Raw genomic sequence first — 15384 nt, 5'->3', positions numbered from 1 at the left:
GCCAATGGGCGCCCGAGGCGGCCAGGCAGTGGCCAATAAGAAAGGGGTTCGCCTGCCGGGTTTGGGGAGCGCCCAGGGAGCTGACCTCCTCTGGGCGCTGACGGTCCCCGCCAGCCTGAGCCGAGACTCGCACGCCTTTGCCTTCACGTGTATCTGACTGGTGTTTTAATTAAGCTAATGTTAGGCCGTCCTTAACTACAGAAGTCTGACTAATATTAAACGATCGAGTTGGAAATTCCCTCCAAACCAAGATAACATCCGTTATTGGCATATGACATCTCGTAGGCTTGTACTGCTTCTCCCGTTTGGCGACCAAAGCAGGAATCCCCCCAACCCCCTCCACTTTCCAGATATGTCTGTGCTTCTAGGTTATTTGATAGTCCAGCCCTGCCTCATCATTCTCTTGGTGACTTCCCTTGTTCCTTAAGGCAAAGCAATACTTGACCTTTTTAGAAGAGAAGTGCTCAGTACCTTTCCAATTAAAGAAACTTTAAAGCTGCAAATGGATGAGCATGATATATTAGCAGAAAATCATATGTGAACAACATGGCACTGAAGCCAAAAATTTGGACTAGCTTATTTATTGAGTGCTCAGTCCATAAGATCCTGTCCTAAAGAACTATATATGTAACACATTATATTGTAGAACATTTTTTGCTTCGAGTTTTTAAAAGTCAACTTTGTTGATGTATAATTTACTCACAGTAAAATTCACCCTTTTGAGATGTACATTCCTGTGAGTTTTGACAAACATATACAGTTGTGTAACCATCAAACAATCAGAATATAGAACATTTCCATCATCTCAGAAAAGCTCCCTTGTTTCAATTCTCTCCCCCAACATCCAACCCCTGGCAACCACTGATGTTATGTCTCTCTAGTTTTTCCTTTTCTGGAATGTCATATAAATGGAATCATATGGTATGTGGTTTTTGGCTCCTGGCACTTAACATGATGCTTTTGAACGTCATCCATCTTGTTGCATGTCTATAAGTAATTTGTTCTTTTTCACTGCTGAATATGGATATATTTTAAGATGCAGGGGCTTCCCTAGTGGCACAGTGGTTAAGAATCCGCTTGCCAATGCAGGGGACATGGGTTCGAGCCCTGGTCCGGGAAGATCCCACATGCCGCGGAGCAACTAAGCCCATGTGCTACAACTACTGGGCCTGTGCTCTAGAGCCTGCGAGCCACAACTACTGAAGCCTGCGCACCTACAGCCCATGTTCCACAACAAAAGACACCACTTCAATGAGAAGCCCGCTCGCTGCAACAAAGACCCAACACAGCCAAAAATAAAATAAATACATTTATAAATAAATAAATAAATAAATAAAATGCAGGACATCTACTGCTTTCAAACACATTTTTCTTTTTATCTGCATAATAATTCTATGAGGTAAATATTATCCTCATTTTACAGATAAGGAAACTCAGGCTCAGGGAGGCTCTATGACTCTTTTCTGGCACAGACTAGTAAACAGAATCAAGAATCAAACAAAAGCATTCTGACTTTAAATCTGGTGCTCTTACTACAATACCATGAAAATCACTGGCCAGGTAGAGAGACCTTTCAGAACCAAGCTGGGGTGAAAGATGGCTTTCCTAAAGTTGGGTCTATGAGAGGGCTTGAACCACCTCTGTTAAAGAAGAGAGACTGGGCCAAGTCATTCAGTGAATCCATCACCAAGGAAATCAGGAGAATAGGTTGGGCACTGGCCCTGAGGTGGAGACGCTTGAGTAGTTGATATAAATGAAGCCCATCTAAGGTCACCTTGAAGGACTGAGCAAAGCAGGAATCTTTTCTGAGCCTCTCTGAGCATACTCAACTCCCACAACCCTGGAGAGACTCCAGGCATCTGGGTGTGCTTTCCCACTTCTCTGACAGAATTCTAACATGACCCTGACCCTTCCCAAAACATCTCCAGCATGGTGCCTGGAATTCCACCAATTAAGAATTTTCACTGGACTCAATGATACAATTTAAATTAAATTCACATACTCTGATAAGGCACAGAGAAAGAACTATCAGTGCAGAAATATATATATTTGCCTAATTAGAAGCATTTCATTACTTCTTAATGCCAAACCGATACCACAGAGTGAAAAAATGACATTTCCATGGAAGTTTAGAAAGAGGTAAATTAATCAAGACACTTGAAGAAGCAGTCTTAGTGAATGTATTCATTTTCCATTGCTGCTGTAACAAATTGCCATGAATTTAGTGGTTTAAAACAACAAAACTTTATTATCTTACAGTTCTGGAGGTCAGAAATCCAAAATGGATTTCACTGATCTAAAATCAAGGTGTCAATTTGGATTTTATATTCAAGTGCATGCTAATTACTTGAGTCATGAGAAGACTGAGAGAGGTCCAAGTGTCCTATTAATTCCTTTGAGTCTGAAAATTTCTCATAATTGGTTTGGCAAGAAGAGTGAGATTAGTTGCTAATGAGGAGATATGTATGTAATTTTAGCATGATATAAAGCTGTGATTGTCAGTAAGTGGTATTAGGAATCTAGATTATTTTTATTAGACCTTATTTCTCTCTACAAAATCATTATCATCTCCTGATATTGTAAATTGGGTTATTTCACACTTACTTTTAATATGTGTTAATCCTCAAACTACAGGTACTTAAAGCCTTGCTAATTAAGGAGTCATTAATAAAGTTAACAATATAAGCAGTCAATTTAGATTCTCCAACTAATTCAGATGAAATTCAATTTTACATTTTGTTTTCACACTTTGTTTTCAATTTGCCTGAAATGTTTGAAGTAAGTCAAGAATAAGAAATGTTGTCAACTTACTTACATAGACCAATTTAGTTCGTGTTCAAGTGAAGAACTGGTAACATTGTTAAGAATCAGATAAAATACTACTTTTACTAACCAAGAACAAAACGAGTGTTGTGTGGTTTTACTTTTTATAGTCCATTTGGCTTTGTTTTTAATATAAAACTTCCTGATTATATTATACTAGTTAGAAACACTCTGGGACTTTAAACTTCAATTATAACGTGAAATTTCTCTGAAAGAAACATTGAAGAGCTCTGCATTTGATTTGTGAAAAAGGCTTTTTTTCCTCTTTAGAAAAATCAAGCTCTTCAAATTATTCATGACCACAATCACTTTTACTTGAAGCATGTGTTGTAGTCTTGAGCATTTTTTCAGTTTTTCACTTTTGTAATCTTTATATCCTTCTTTTGCATTTCGGCTTATGTAAAAGTAGTGTTACAGTGAACATGAGTGCTTTCTTATCCTTTATCCATGTCTCCTTCTCTGTGTTTTGAGTTAGTAAATTCATACTTCCCTCCACTACTTTTTGTTGGCAAAAAGGACTTTAAAAATATTTGCATCTCTTGTTTTTTAGATATCGACAAAATTCCATTTTTAGCTATTGTGTTTTCACAATTTTGAAACACCTTTTGCTGAGGGAGGAAGGATTGTAAAGAACAGTTGAGTTTCTACATGTTACACATTTTGCATAAATTTTACTGAGTGTCTGGCATTTGCCCAGTGTGTTGCTAGGTACTGTGAAGGAAATGAGGAGAATTAATAATCTTTCTTGCCTGAAGAGCTTTTTATTATGTAATTAGAGGGACAAGGCTAATAAGTTAGAAAACAATACAAGCTAAAGATAATATATAAGTATGTTTTGAAGAACAAATAAATAAGATTATCATTTTTATATCTTAGCAGAATAAAAAAAACAAAAACAAAAATAAAATCAAGGTGTCAGCTAGGCTATGTTCCTTTTGGAGGCTCCAGGATTGAATCTGTTCTCTTGCCTTTCCTAGCTTCTAGAGGTCACCTGCATTCCTTGGCTCATGACCCCTTCAACCATCTTCAAAGCAAGCAATGCAGCATCTTTGAATCTCTCTCTGGCTCTCCTGCCTTCCTCTATCACACGTGACTTTTGTGAATACTTTGTGGTTACCCAGATAATCCAGGAAAATCTCCCCATCTCCAAGTCCTTAATTTAATTACATCGGCAAAGTCCCTTTTGCCATGTAAGATAACAGTCACAGGTTCCAGAAATTAGGACATGAACATCTTTGTACCAAAATGAGAAGCTTTGGGTGGTACCCAGATGGAGATACTGTGTATCTCCTTATGTTGGTCCTATCATCTTGATCTGTAGAATCTATGGCAAAAGTTTTCTGACCCTGAGATGTGGCTTTTGAGATATTAGAAGTACTGACTCCATGGATGGTAAAAAAACAACCAAACAAAACAAAACAATAAAACCTCACTACACTGCCTGGATCTTCAGCAGAACATGTTTGACAGGTGATGCATCCTAATCTCCAGTTTCTCACGTGCTAAGCTGGCTTGATGGTACCTTTAAATTGGTCCTTCTATCTTCTTTGCCAGCTCCTCCTTTCTTCCCTCCAGATATTCAGGGCTCCTCCAGGCAAGGATCTAGGCCCTCTTCTCCTCTCAGTCCATACCCTTTTCCTTGTCAGTGTCATCCCCTCTCATGTCTTTAAGCATCCTTGATATGCTAACAACATCAAAATGTATATTTCAAGCCCAAATCTCCCTTCTAAACTCCAGACCTTTATATCCAATAACTTATTTTATATCTCCACTTCCATGACACACTGTCATCTTAACATATTCAAAAGTGAACTTGGGAAAATGACAAATGTTGGTGAGGACGTGGGGAAATTTGAACCCTTGTACATTGCTGGTAGAAATGAAAAATGGTTCAGCCGCTATGGAAAGCAGTTTGGTGGTTCCTCAAAAAGTGAAACAGAGAATTGACATATGACCCAGCAATTCCCCTTGTAGGTATGTGCCCAAAAGAATTGAAAGCAGGCACTCAAACAAGTCCTTATACACAAATGTTCACAGCAGCAATAATCACAATAGTAATAAACAAAATGGAAACAATCCAAATATCCAAAAATGGATGAATGGATAAAAAAGCTGGTAGATACATACAATGGAATACTATTCGGCCATAAAAAAGAATGAAGTATTGACACATGCTACAGCTTGGATGAACCTGGAAAATGTTATGCTGTGTGAAAGAAGCCAGACACAAAAGGTCACATGTTACATAACTCAATTTATATGAAATATCCAGAATAGGTAAATCCATACAAACAGAATACAGTGTGGTGGTTGCCAAGGGCAGTGTGTTGGGTGGGTGGGTGGAGCTGGCAGGGGAAAATGAGAAGTAACTGCTTAATGGGTATAGGGTTTTATTTTGAAGATGTGGTATGTATATACAATGGAATACTACTCAGCCATAAAAAAGAATGAAATAATGCCATTTGCAGCAACATGGGTGGACCTAGAGATTATCATACTAAGTGAAGTAAGTCAGAAAAAGAAAGATAAATACCATATGACATCACTTATATGTGAAATCTAAAATATGATACAAATGAACATTTTTTTTTTTTTTGGCCGCACCGCATGGCTTGCAGGATCTTAGTTCCCCAACCAGGGATTGAACCCAGATCACCACAGTGGAAGTGCCAAGTCCTAACCACTGGACCACCAGGGAACTCCCCAATACAAATGAACTTATTTACAAAACAGAAACAGACTCACAGATAAAGAAAACAAACTTATGGCTACCAAAGAGGAAGGGCAGGGGGAGGGATAAATTAGGAGTTTGAGATTAGCAGATACAAACTACTATATATAAAATAAACAACAAGGTCCTACTGTATAGCACAGGGACCTATATTCAGTATCCTGTAATAAACCATAATGGAAAAGAATATGAAAAAGAATATAACTGAGGGGTTTCCCTGGTGGCATAGTGGTTAAGAATCCGCCTGCCAATGCAGGCCCTGGTCCAGGAAGATCCCAAATGCTGCAGAGTAACTAAGCCCATGCACCACAACTACTGAGCCTGCACTCTAGAGCCCACGAGCCACAACTACTGTGCCCACGTGCCGCAACTACTGAAGCCTGCATGCCTAGAGCCCGTGCTCTGCAGCAAGAGAAGCCACCACAATGAGAAGCCCGCGCACTGCAATGAAGAGTAGCCCTCGCTTGTCGCAACTAGAGAAAGCCTGCGCGCAGCAACCAAGACCCAAAGCAGCCAAAAAATAAATTAATTAAAAAATATATATATATAACTGAATCACTTTACTGTACATTGGAAACTAACACAACATTGTAAATCAACTCTACTTCAATCAAAATTAAAATTTTTTTAAAAAGAAGAGAACTTCATATGGGAAAAGAATCTAAAAAAAAAAAAAAGAGTGGGGCTTCCCTGGTGGTGCAGTGGCTAAGAATCCGCCTGCCAATGCAGGGGACACAGGTTCGAGCCCTGGTCCGGGAAGATCTCACATGCCTCGGAGCAACTAAGCCCGTGCACCACAACTACTGAGCCTGTGTTCTAGAGCCCGTGAGCCACAACTACTGAGCCCGCGTGCCACAATTACTGAAGCCCACACGCCTAGAGCCCATGCTCTGCAACAAGAGAAGCCACCGCCGTGAGAAGCCCGCACATGGCAACGAAGAGTAGCCCCCGCTCGCTGCAGCTAGAGAAAGCCCGCGCACAGCAACGAAGACACAACACAGCCCAAAATAAAAAATATATATATATAAATTTAAAAAAAAAGAAAGCATAGGGTGCAAGTTCTGGGTCACTCCTTTGAAAAAAAAAAAAAAAGAGTGGATATATGTCTATGTATAACTGATTCACTTTTTTTTTTTTTTTTTTTGACAACCGGGTCCTTCCCGGCCCTCCCCCCGCTTCTCCTATAACTGATTCACTTTGCTGTACACCCGAAACTAACACAACATTGTAAATCAACTATACTCCAATAAAAATTTTTTTAAAAAAGACCTTCAATTGCCTTTAATGCTACTCCGAGTTGAGGATAGAAGTGTCACCACTGGATTCAGCAACAGGGAAGTCATTGGGATCCTTGACAAGAGTAATGTCAGTGATGTGGGGCAGAGGGAATCCAGTTTACATGTGCAGAGGTGATATTAGGCCACAGAAATGATGTCAGCTCTTTCAGGAGTTCTGTTGTAGAGAGGAGCATAAAAATGTGGTAGCAGCTGGAGGGGAATGTGAGGTAAAGGGAGGGATTTTTTTTGTTTTTTAAACAGGAGATACTAGAGGAAGAATGATCCAACAGGGCAGAAGAAATGGATGAATGAGGAAAGTGAGAAGGTAATTGTAAGAGCAAAGTCCATCCCGCTGATCTCATTAGTTCTAATATGTTAGTCAGGTGAGTCTCTTGACTTCTTAGGTATATAATCATATCCATTGAAAGGGAACCTGAAAAAAATTATAGCACTTTTTAAGCAAGTGATCGTCATAAAAGTCAGTACAGTGGTTTGGAGGGCATATAGAGGGGCATCTGGTTGACTGACAAAAGTTCTACTTCTTGAGCTGGGTGATGGAAACAGGATTATTTGCTTTTTAATAATTCAATAAGATTCCGTTTTCTGCTTCTGTGTGCTACTTGACAAGAAAAAGACTGATGAAAAACAAAAGAAATTATGAAAAAATAACATTTTGAGCCTTTCTTTTTAATATTTAAACCTTATACCTATTTGTTTTTCATCCCATTCTATTAGTAGGGCTGTCAGAACAATTTTCAATAATAACATCCTGTTTTGTTCCAGACTTTAATGGGAATGTTTCTAATGTTTCAATTAAGAATCGTATCTGCTATAGGTATTATGTTAATGAAATTTTCTTTTATTTCAGACTATAAAGGGGTTTTTCTTAGAAACAGATGTAAAATTTTATCAAGTGAATTGTTGGCATTTACTGAAATGATCACAGCTCTTCTTTTTTTGGTCCATTAATGTAATGAATTACATGAAAATATTTCCTAATGTTAAATTATCCTTGCATCCATGGGATAAACTCACCTTGATCATGATAGGTTTTTTAAATATATATTTTTATATATCTTCTAATATGGTGCTGAATTTTACTTGCTGGCATTTTGTTTAGAATTTTTGCATCCATATTAATAAATAAGATTGGCCTATAGTTTCCTTTTGTGTGTGTGTGACTGTTCTTATCCAGTTTTGTTCTCTCTGTAGAAATAATTCAGAAATTTCCCACCATTTTCTGTTGCCTTGAGGTAGAGATGGCGTAGTTCTTTTATTACATTTTCAATGTGAATATTAGTCTTTTAAGGTTTTCTGCCTCTTTCTGGGTTTAGTTTTGAGTCTTTTCCTAGAAAAAATTTTTTTCAGTTTCCATGTGGTTATGTTCTTCTGGTTTTCCTCCGTTCTAAATTTTTTTCTTTATTGCTCCTGAGTCAAAAAATGTGTCTGTATGATTTCTACTTATGGAAATTTATTAGGATGTCTGTGGCTCATCACATTATCTATTGTTATGGATGTTATATTAAATTTGAAGAGAATGTGAATACTTCATTTGGGGGTATGTAATATCAGGGCAGAGTAAGCAATCCTACAGTAATGAATCCCTTTATTATGTTAACACAATAAAAGTTTACGTCTCTCTCACTCTAAGTCCAGCATGTATTGGGTGACTCCAGGGAAGCTCCTCTGCCTGTGGTTCTCTGTGTGGTCACTCAAGGATTTGAGCAACTTCATCCCGTGGCTCTGCCACCTCAAGCTATGGCTGTCACACAAAGAGAAGGAAGAATGTCATAGTGGTATGTCAGCTCTTAAATGCTTTGGCCCAGAATTGATACTTGTCATCGCTGTTCTCATTTCATTGGCTATAACTAATCACATTGCTCCTCCTTACAACAAGAGAGCTTTGAAGTCTAGTCTTCTGTTAAGTCCAGGGAGAAGATAAGAACGAAATATGGAGAGCCTAAATACTTTTTTTTTTTAATTTATCTTTGGCTGCATTGGGTCTTCGTTGCCGAGCGCAGGCTTTCTCTAGTTGTGGTGAGCAGGGGCTACTCTTCCTTGCGGTGCGTGGGCTTCTCACTGCGGTGGCTTCTCTTGTTGCGGAGCACAGGCTCTAGGCACGCAGGCTTCAGTAGTTGTGGCTCACGGGCTCTAGAGTGGAGGCTCAGTAGTTGTGGCACATGGGCTTAGTTGCTCCGCAGCATGTGGGATCTTCCAGGACCAGGGCTCAAACCCGTGACCCGAGTTGGCAGGCAGATTCTTAACCACTGCATCACAAGGGAAGTTCCCCAAATATTCTTTACTTTAGAGTACAAAGGTTTATATATGTGTGCATTCAGAGCATAGGAGTTAAAAGCTGGACTGTTGAGCCATACACAGTCTTGCCATTTACTCAGCTGTGTGACCCGAGGCAAGTTACTTACATTTTCCATGACTTGGTTTTCCCATCTGTAAAATGAAGATACTAACATGCCTGTCACAGAAGACTGTTATAAGGATTAAATGAGTTCATACTTATAAAGTATTTAGAATAATGCCTGGCACATAGATTTGATAAATAATTAAAATATATAAAATCAACATTTAAAAATATTGTTATTCACATTCTCTATGTCTTTACTTTTAATTTACTTTGATTTTTTTTCTAACTTGGCTTGTCCATTTCTGAGAGGTAAGTTTAAGTTTCCTACAATAAAAAAATTCTCCTTGTATTTCTAACAAAATTTGCATTATATTTTTTTCCCTCTACTATTTGGTATTCTAAAGTTTATAATTGTTACATCTTATTAATTGTATCACTTATAGTTTATAAAATAGTCCAAGTATCTCTTTTTTTTTGCTGTTAATTTTATTCTTAGTTTTTCAATTCCTGCTTTCTATTTTATCACTTACCTAGTTTATCTTTATCCACCCCTTTACTGAGTGTTGTTTGTTTTAGGTTTGTCTCTCATAAACAACATAAAACTTGATTTTGTCTCTGAGAAAAATCTTTATCTTTTAATAATGGGATTTAACTCATTCATATCATGGGTATATTTAGTCCTAAAATGTATATTTATTTTTCTTTCCTAACCTGATTTTGCTGGATAGATCAAATTTTCTTTGATCCTTTTTTTTTTAAACTAGTGGTTTAGCAATTCCACATCTTTTTTTTATTTCAATAGTAACCATCTTTGAATGCTTGACATACTTAAATGTATATAATCCTAACAACACCAAGATTAGTCAGTATCTATAACCTTTCTCTTTAATAAGACAAGGCACTTGGAATGCTCTTACTTCTGTTTTACTCTGCCCACTCCACCCTGAACCTCCTAATGTCTCATTCATTCGTTCAACAATTCTTTACTGAGCTTCAACTATGTGTTGAAATCATCTGGAATTATATTCACAAGTTGTTAGTACATTAACATTTAACAATTGCATCAAATGCCCCATTAACTTTATCACTGATTGTTTGAGATTTTTTTTTTTTTTTTGGCTGCACCACGCAGCACGCTGCAGGATCCTAGTTTCCCAACCAGGGATCGAACATGTGCCCCTGCAGTGGAAGAACAGAGTCCCAACCACTGGACCACCAGGGAAGTCCCGGTGATTATTTGATCTTAACTGACACATTTCCTGATTTATTGGTTCATTGATTGTAGAGGATATTACTGTTTTTATGCTTTGCATCTATTTCTTCTTCTTCCATTAATTGAACCCCGGTTTTCCTCTGGAGACCCACAGCTCTCCCAGTCTCAGTCTATTTGCTTTGGGTGGACCTCATTCTACCTGCTCCCTACCCAGTCCTAGGGTAGCCACATGACTCTAAACAGCTGATCAGAGCACTGTAAGCCGTTAGCCAGATTAATTGGTTCAGTGATGGTCAATAAGAGCCAATGAGAATCAGGCCTAAGACTTGTTTCTAATTTAGAAGAAGATTCTATTTCTTATCTTTAACCTTGGAGGATAAAAGCCTGGAGTTAATGGAAGTTAGCCAGTGGAGAATGACACCAACATGAAGAAGACTACTACTGAAACATGAAGAGAAACTAGGACTAATGACTTTGTTTGAATGTCTGGAACCAGCCATACCCGAAGCTTGCCCCTTTTTTTTTTTATTAAACCAAAGGCTATGTTACCATGAATTCATTTTTTATCTTCTTGAAGTATATCCTTGACTTTTTTTTTTTTTTCCAGAAAGACTGCATGGGTATTATACTTTCAGAATACTCACACAAGGGAAAGTGTTCCAATTCTGGAGACTTGCTGTCTTTGTCATTTCATGTGTCTCCTTGGGAAAAATAAGTAAAACTGATACAGCATTTCACATGATGGCAGTTCAATGTTCAATATAATAGATGTAGGAAAGGAAGAATTTTTAGGTAAGAAAATGGGCTTTATAGTCAGACAAATTTCGATTCAAATTCCAATTCTTCCACTTACTATCTCTGTGATCATCAAAAAATTTATCAAACTCTCTGAACCTTTCTTCATCCAGAAAACAGAGATGATATTATCTCCCTTGTGAGACTGTTGTATTAATAAGACTATGTATGTAAATTCCCCAGATCAGGTCCTAGCACACACTAAGCACTCAATAATTGGAAGTTTCCTTCATCTTCCCTTCCTTATGGCTCTTGAATATAAACTAGAATATCACCACAGACAGGAACATTTATTTTAATACATGTCTTAACCCTAAAACCTTAATACAAATACCTTATCAAAGTTTGAAAAGTAACAATAGCATTCGTGATCTGCACAATTATTTTTTAAAAGTTGTAGTCCCAAGATGCCACACTTCTAAGATAGCCAAAGTCATGTTGAATTTTTAGTTTTGAGTCATTAAATAATATATCAAATGTGGGTGTATACTGTATGGAATATACAGAGGACGTCCTCTTTTTTGTGCAGTAAGACCTCAGATGTTAGAAGCCATATGGGGTTCTACCCATTTTCAAATGGAATTAATTTGATGATGCAAAGGGATGAGGAGAGAGATCAGGTCACATGTAATCTCCTGAGTCCTCAAGATCTAAATCTACTAAATCTCGCTCCAAAAACACATTAATCTTTACAACATGGTGCCTTCACTCGTCTCTGATAACATCCAAATGACTCACATGTAAGAGTCTGTTTACACACAGCTTTACACAAGTTTCATTTCAAATCTGCTTCAATTCTCAATTCCACTTTTAAAAATTACAATTGGGGCTTCCCTGGTGGCGCAATGGTTAAGAATCCGTCTGCCAATGCAGGGGACACGGGTTCACGCCCTGAGCCGGGAAGATCCCACATGCCGCGGAGCAACTAAGCCCGTGCGCCACAACTACTGAGCCTGTGCTCTAGAGCCCGTGAGCCACAACTACTGAAGCCTTGAAGTACGTGCGCCTAGAGCCCGAGCTCCGCAACAAGAGAAGCCACCGCAATGAAAAGCCTGCGCACCACAACGAAGAGTAGGCCCCGCTCGCTGCAACTAGAGAAAGCCCACGTGCAGCAACAAAGACCCAACACAGCCATAAATAAATAAATAAATAAATAAAAATTTTAAAAAAACAACTTACAATTGCAACTCTGTTTATCATTTGAACATCTTTGCTTCAACACATTACTCCAAAAAACGCTGGCTTGTGGTCATTTCAAACACATTGAGCAAAACAAGGCCAGTTAGTATCGGTCATGACAAAGCCTTCTACTTGCTGTGCATTATAACTTGCCTGAAGTCACACAGGCAGTGACAGAGGGGGGCCAGAATCCAAGACCTCACTTAACCCAGAGAATTTTTCACCTCCATGTACCACAAAATTTCAAAAAAAAAAAAAAAAATGGACTAAGGAACCCAAAGGATTTATACCTGTTTTTAGTTTCTTCAGGTTTCTAGACTTCTTTGACTTTGGGCTCTGAGTCATATGGAAACCCCCTAGTCCATTATTGAGAAGTAATTATGAAAGCACCCAATACCATCTGAAGGACCCAAGACATTCTAAATCCAGGGAACATGATTTACAAAAGACAATGCGAATGGTGCTCCCTGGAGTTCTGCAATACAGCATTCCTGCTCAAGTTAGTAAAGCAAACAGTGTGAGAAAATGCCACTATTAGGAAGTGCTGGCTATTCAGATTTTTAGGACGAGAGAGACTGTCTTACAGCATGAGAAACAACTATGCTTGAAGAAACAGGGCCCATTGCCTGGGCACACTTGGTTTCCCCCAGTGTCTGCCGTCTTAATGTTTGCTTTGTACTGTTTAAACTGGCATTATCACCCCTCTCATTCAATGCAACTTGTCATTCCTCCTACAAGTCAAATAGTATTTGCTGGGGCTACAGAAAGCAAAGCCAGTACCATTTGTCTAATTAATGACCTCTGAAGCGTCTATGAAAGGGTATCACTGAGTCTGCAACAGGGAAAATGAGCAAACTTGATGATTAACGTCCCTTCTCCTATGTTTCTCCAACTGAGCTCAAGACAGTGTGGCCAAGCTTTCACAGTCATCAGGAAGATTCGGAAAGACTCTATAAGTGACCACTTGGAAGAGTCAAGAGAGGAAGGTATACCATTCAGACAGACAAGGAATGCCACTCCTGGAGTTCCACAGGGTCAGAAAGGAGAGATAGAAAAATCCTATCTACATGGCATTAATACCCCAGACCCCACCCCAGAAGAGGTTAGTTGGGGGCACATTTTCTTAGGTGTCAGATATTAGAAGACTTTATAGACTCTATTACGGCAGAAGTTAATCCAAAAAGTCCCAGTCCTTCCCTACAGAGAGAGGAGCAGCCATGCCCTTAATCTGCCTTTAGTCATCACCGGGGGCTCTGGTTTATGTGTTACATAACATTTTCCTCAGAGGGCAACAAAGCCACTGATAATCAGATGCATTAATAACTTGGATGTGACCTGCTAAGTAGGTGTTTGATACACAGAAGTGGCCAAGAGGACTCACACCAAAGCATGGCCAGGAAAAGGAAGCCTCAGAGAACCCCAAGCAGCCTTTGTACTCCGTGGATGATATGGGTAAATACAGGTCACACAGCCACTTAGCAAGTTCAAAGCCACTTCAAAACACCACTGAGAGCCTCTCATCAGCTCCTGCACAGCGAGCTGCTCCACTTCTTCCTCTACAGACTGTGGTCGTGCTCACCCTATTGAGAGTCATGGAGATACACTCCCAGGTGTGCATCTGGACAAAGGCAAAGAAGAGGAAGTTCCACACGTGGCCCTCCTCTCTGCCAACTGGCCCACATGTGCAGCAGACATGGTTATTGTTTGCCTCTGTAATAAAGTCATTGAATAAAGTTTGTAGAGCTTTAAATCAGCTTCATAAGTGTCACCAGGCAACTCCTCCAAGAAAGGTAGGGGGGATGGTGACATACAGAATTCCAGGGACACAGTAAAAAGACCAGTGTGTTGCTTGAAAAGGCCTTGCACTGGAAATGCTATGAAGTCACAGACTCTGTGCTAACCATGAAATCCAATCAATACAACAGTCTTGGAAGAGGCCTAAGCAAGTGAGGGGTCCTTAAACCAGTGGTCCCCAAGCTTTGCTGTACATGAGAACCACTTGGGGAGCTTTAAAAATCCTGATGCCCAGTTTGCACCCCATACCAATCAGAATGTCTGGAGGTGAGAGCCGGGCATCAGTATTTTTTTTAAAGATTTAAAGATCCCTAGGCGATTCCTATGTGCATCAAAGTTTGGGAACCACTGCTTTAAGTTTAAGCTTTATTAGTTTCAGGTAAGCCTGCCTCTGGAAATGGAGCATAGTTTTCATTCATTTATTTAACATTTGTGGAACAATTGCCACATTCCAAGCACTGTATCCCCAGCACTTGGCATTGCACCTGGCATGTAGCTGGCGATCACTAAATGCTTGCTGAATGTATCAATGAACACTACTCAGGCAGTCTCTCCTGTTTCACAGAGGAGACTGGTTGTACACTAGATCTGGAATTCTCCAGTTTTTCTTTTCCTTTAGATGTGTCAGCTTTTAAAGGAACACTGGTTTTAACCCCAAGATAAAGATCCTTCATGGCTCCACCATACATATTAGGTGGTCCCTATGGATTCTAGATACAAAAGATGTCAGCCAGCAAGCCTCCTGAAATGTAATGAAATATCTTTTTCATCTATTGTCCTCCTCTTTGTTTTCTTGGAAATGAATCTATGTGGAGAAATACTGAGTATATCTGACTATAGAAATTCCAAAAGGAATCTGTAAGGATTCTCACTTTCTGCTAAAACTTTGGCAACTTCATCTCCTCTGACTCTTTCCCCATGTTACAGGGTCTCAAAATTCAACTCACACTGTGGGATGAATTGGGAGATTAGGATTGACATATATACACTAATATGTATAAAATAGATAACTAATAAGAAACTGCTGTATAAAAAAATAAATAAAATTCAAAAAAAAGAAGGTATCTTATAATAAATTCAGGTTTAACTAAAATTATATTTGACCTTAAAAAAAAATTCAACTCACACTGTTACTCAGATGCGGAGAGAAAAAGTAACAACTTCATTTTGTTACCATAACAAATACGATATTTCTCTGGATCCCTATCTG

This window comes from Balaenoptera borealis (assembly GCF_965194805.1).
Source record: "Balaenoptera borealis genome assembly, chromosome: 11".
Lineage (NCBI taxonomy): Eukaryota > Metazoa > Chordata > Mammalia > Artiodactyla > Balaenopteridae > Balaenoptera > Balaenoptera borealis.
The sequence above is the reverse complement of the archived record's forward strand: the minus strand, read 5'-3'. Positions refer to the sequence as shown.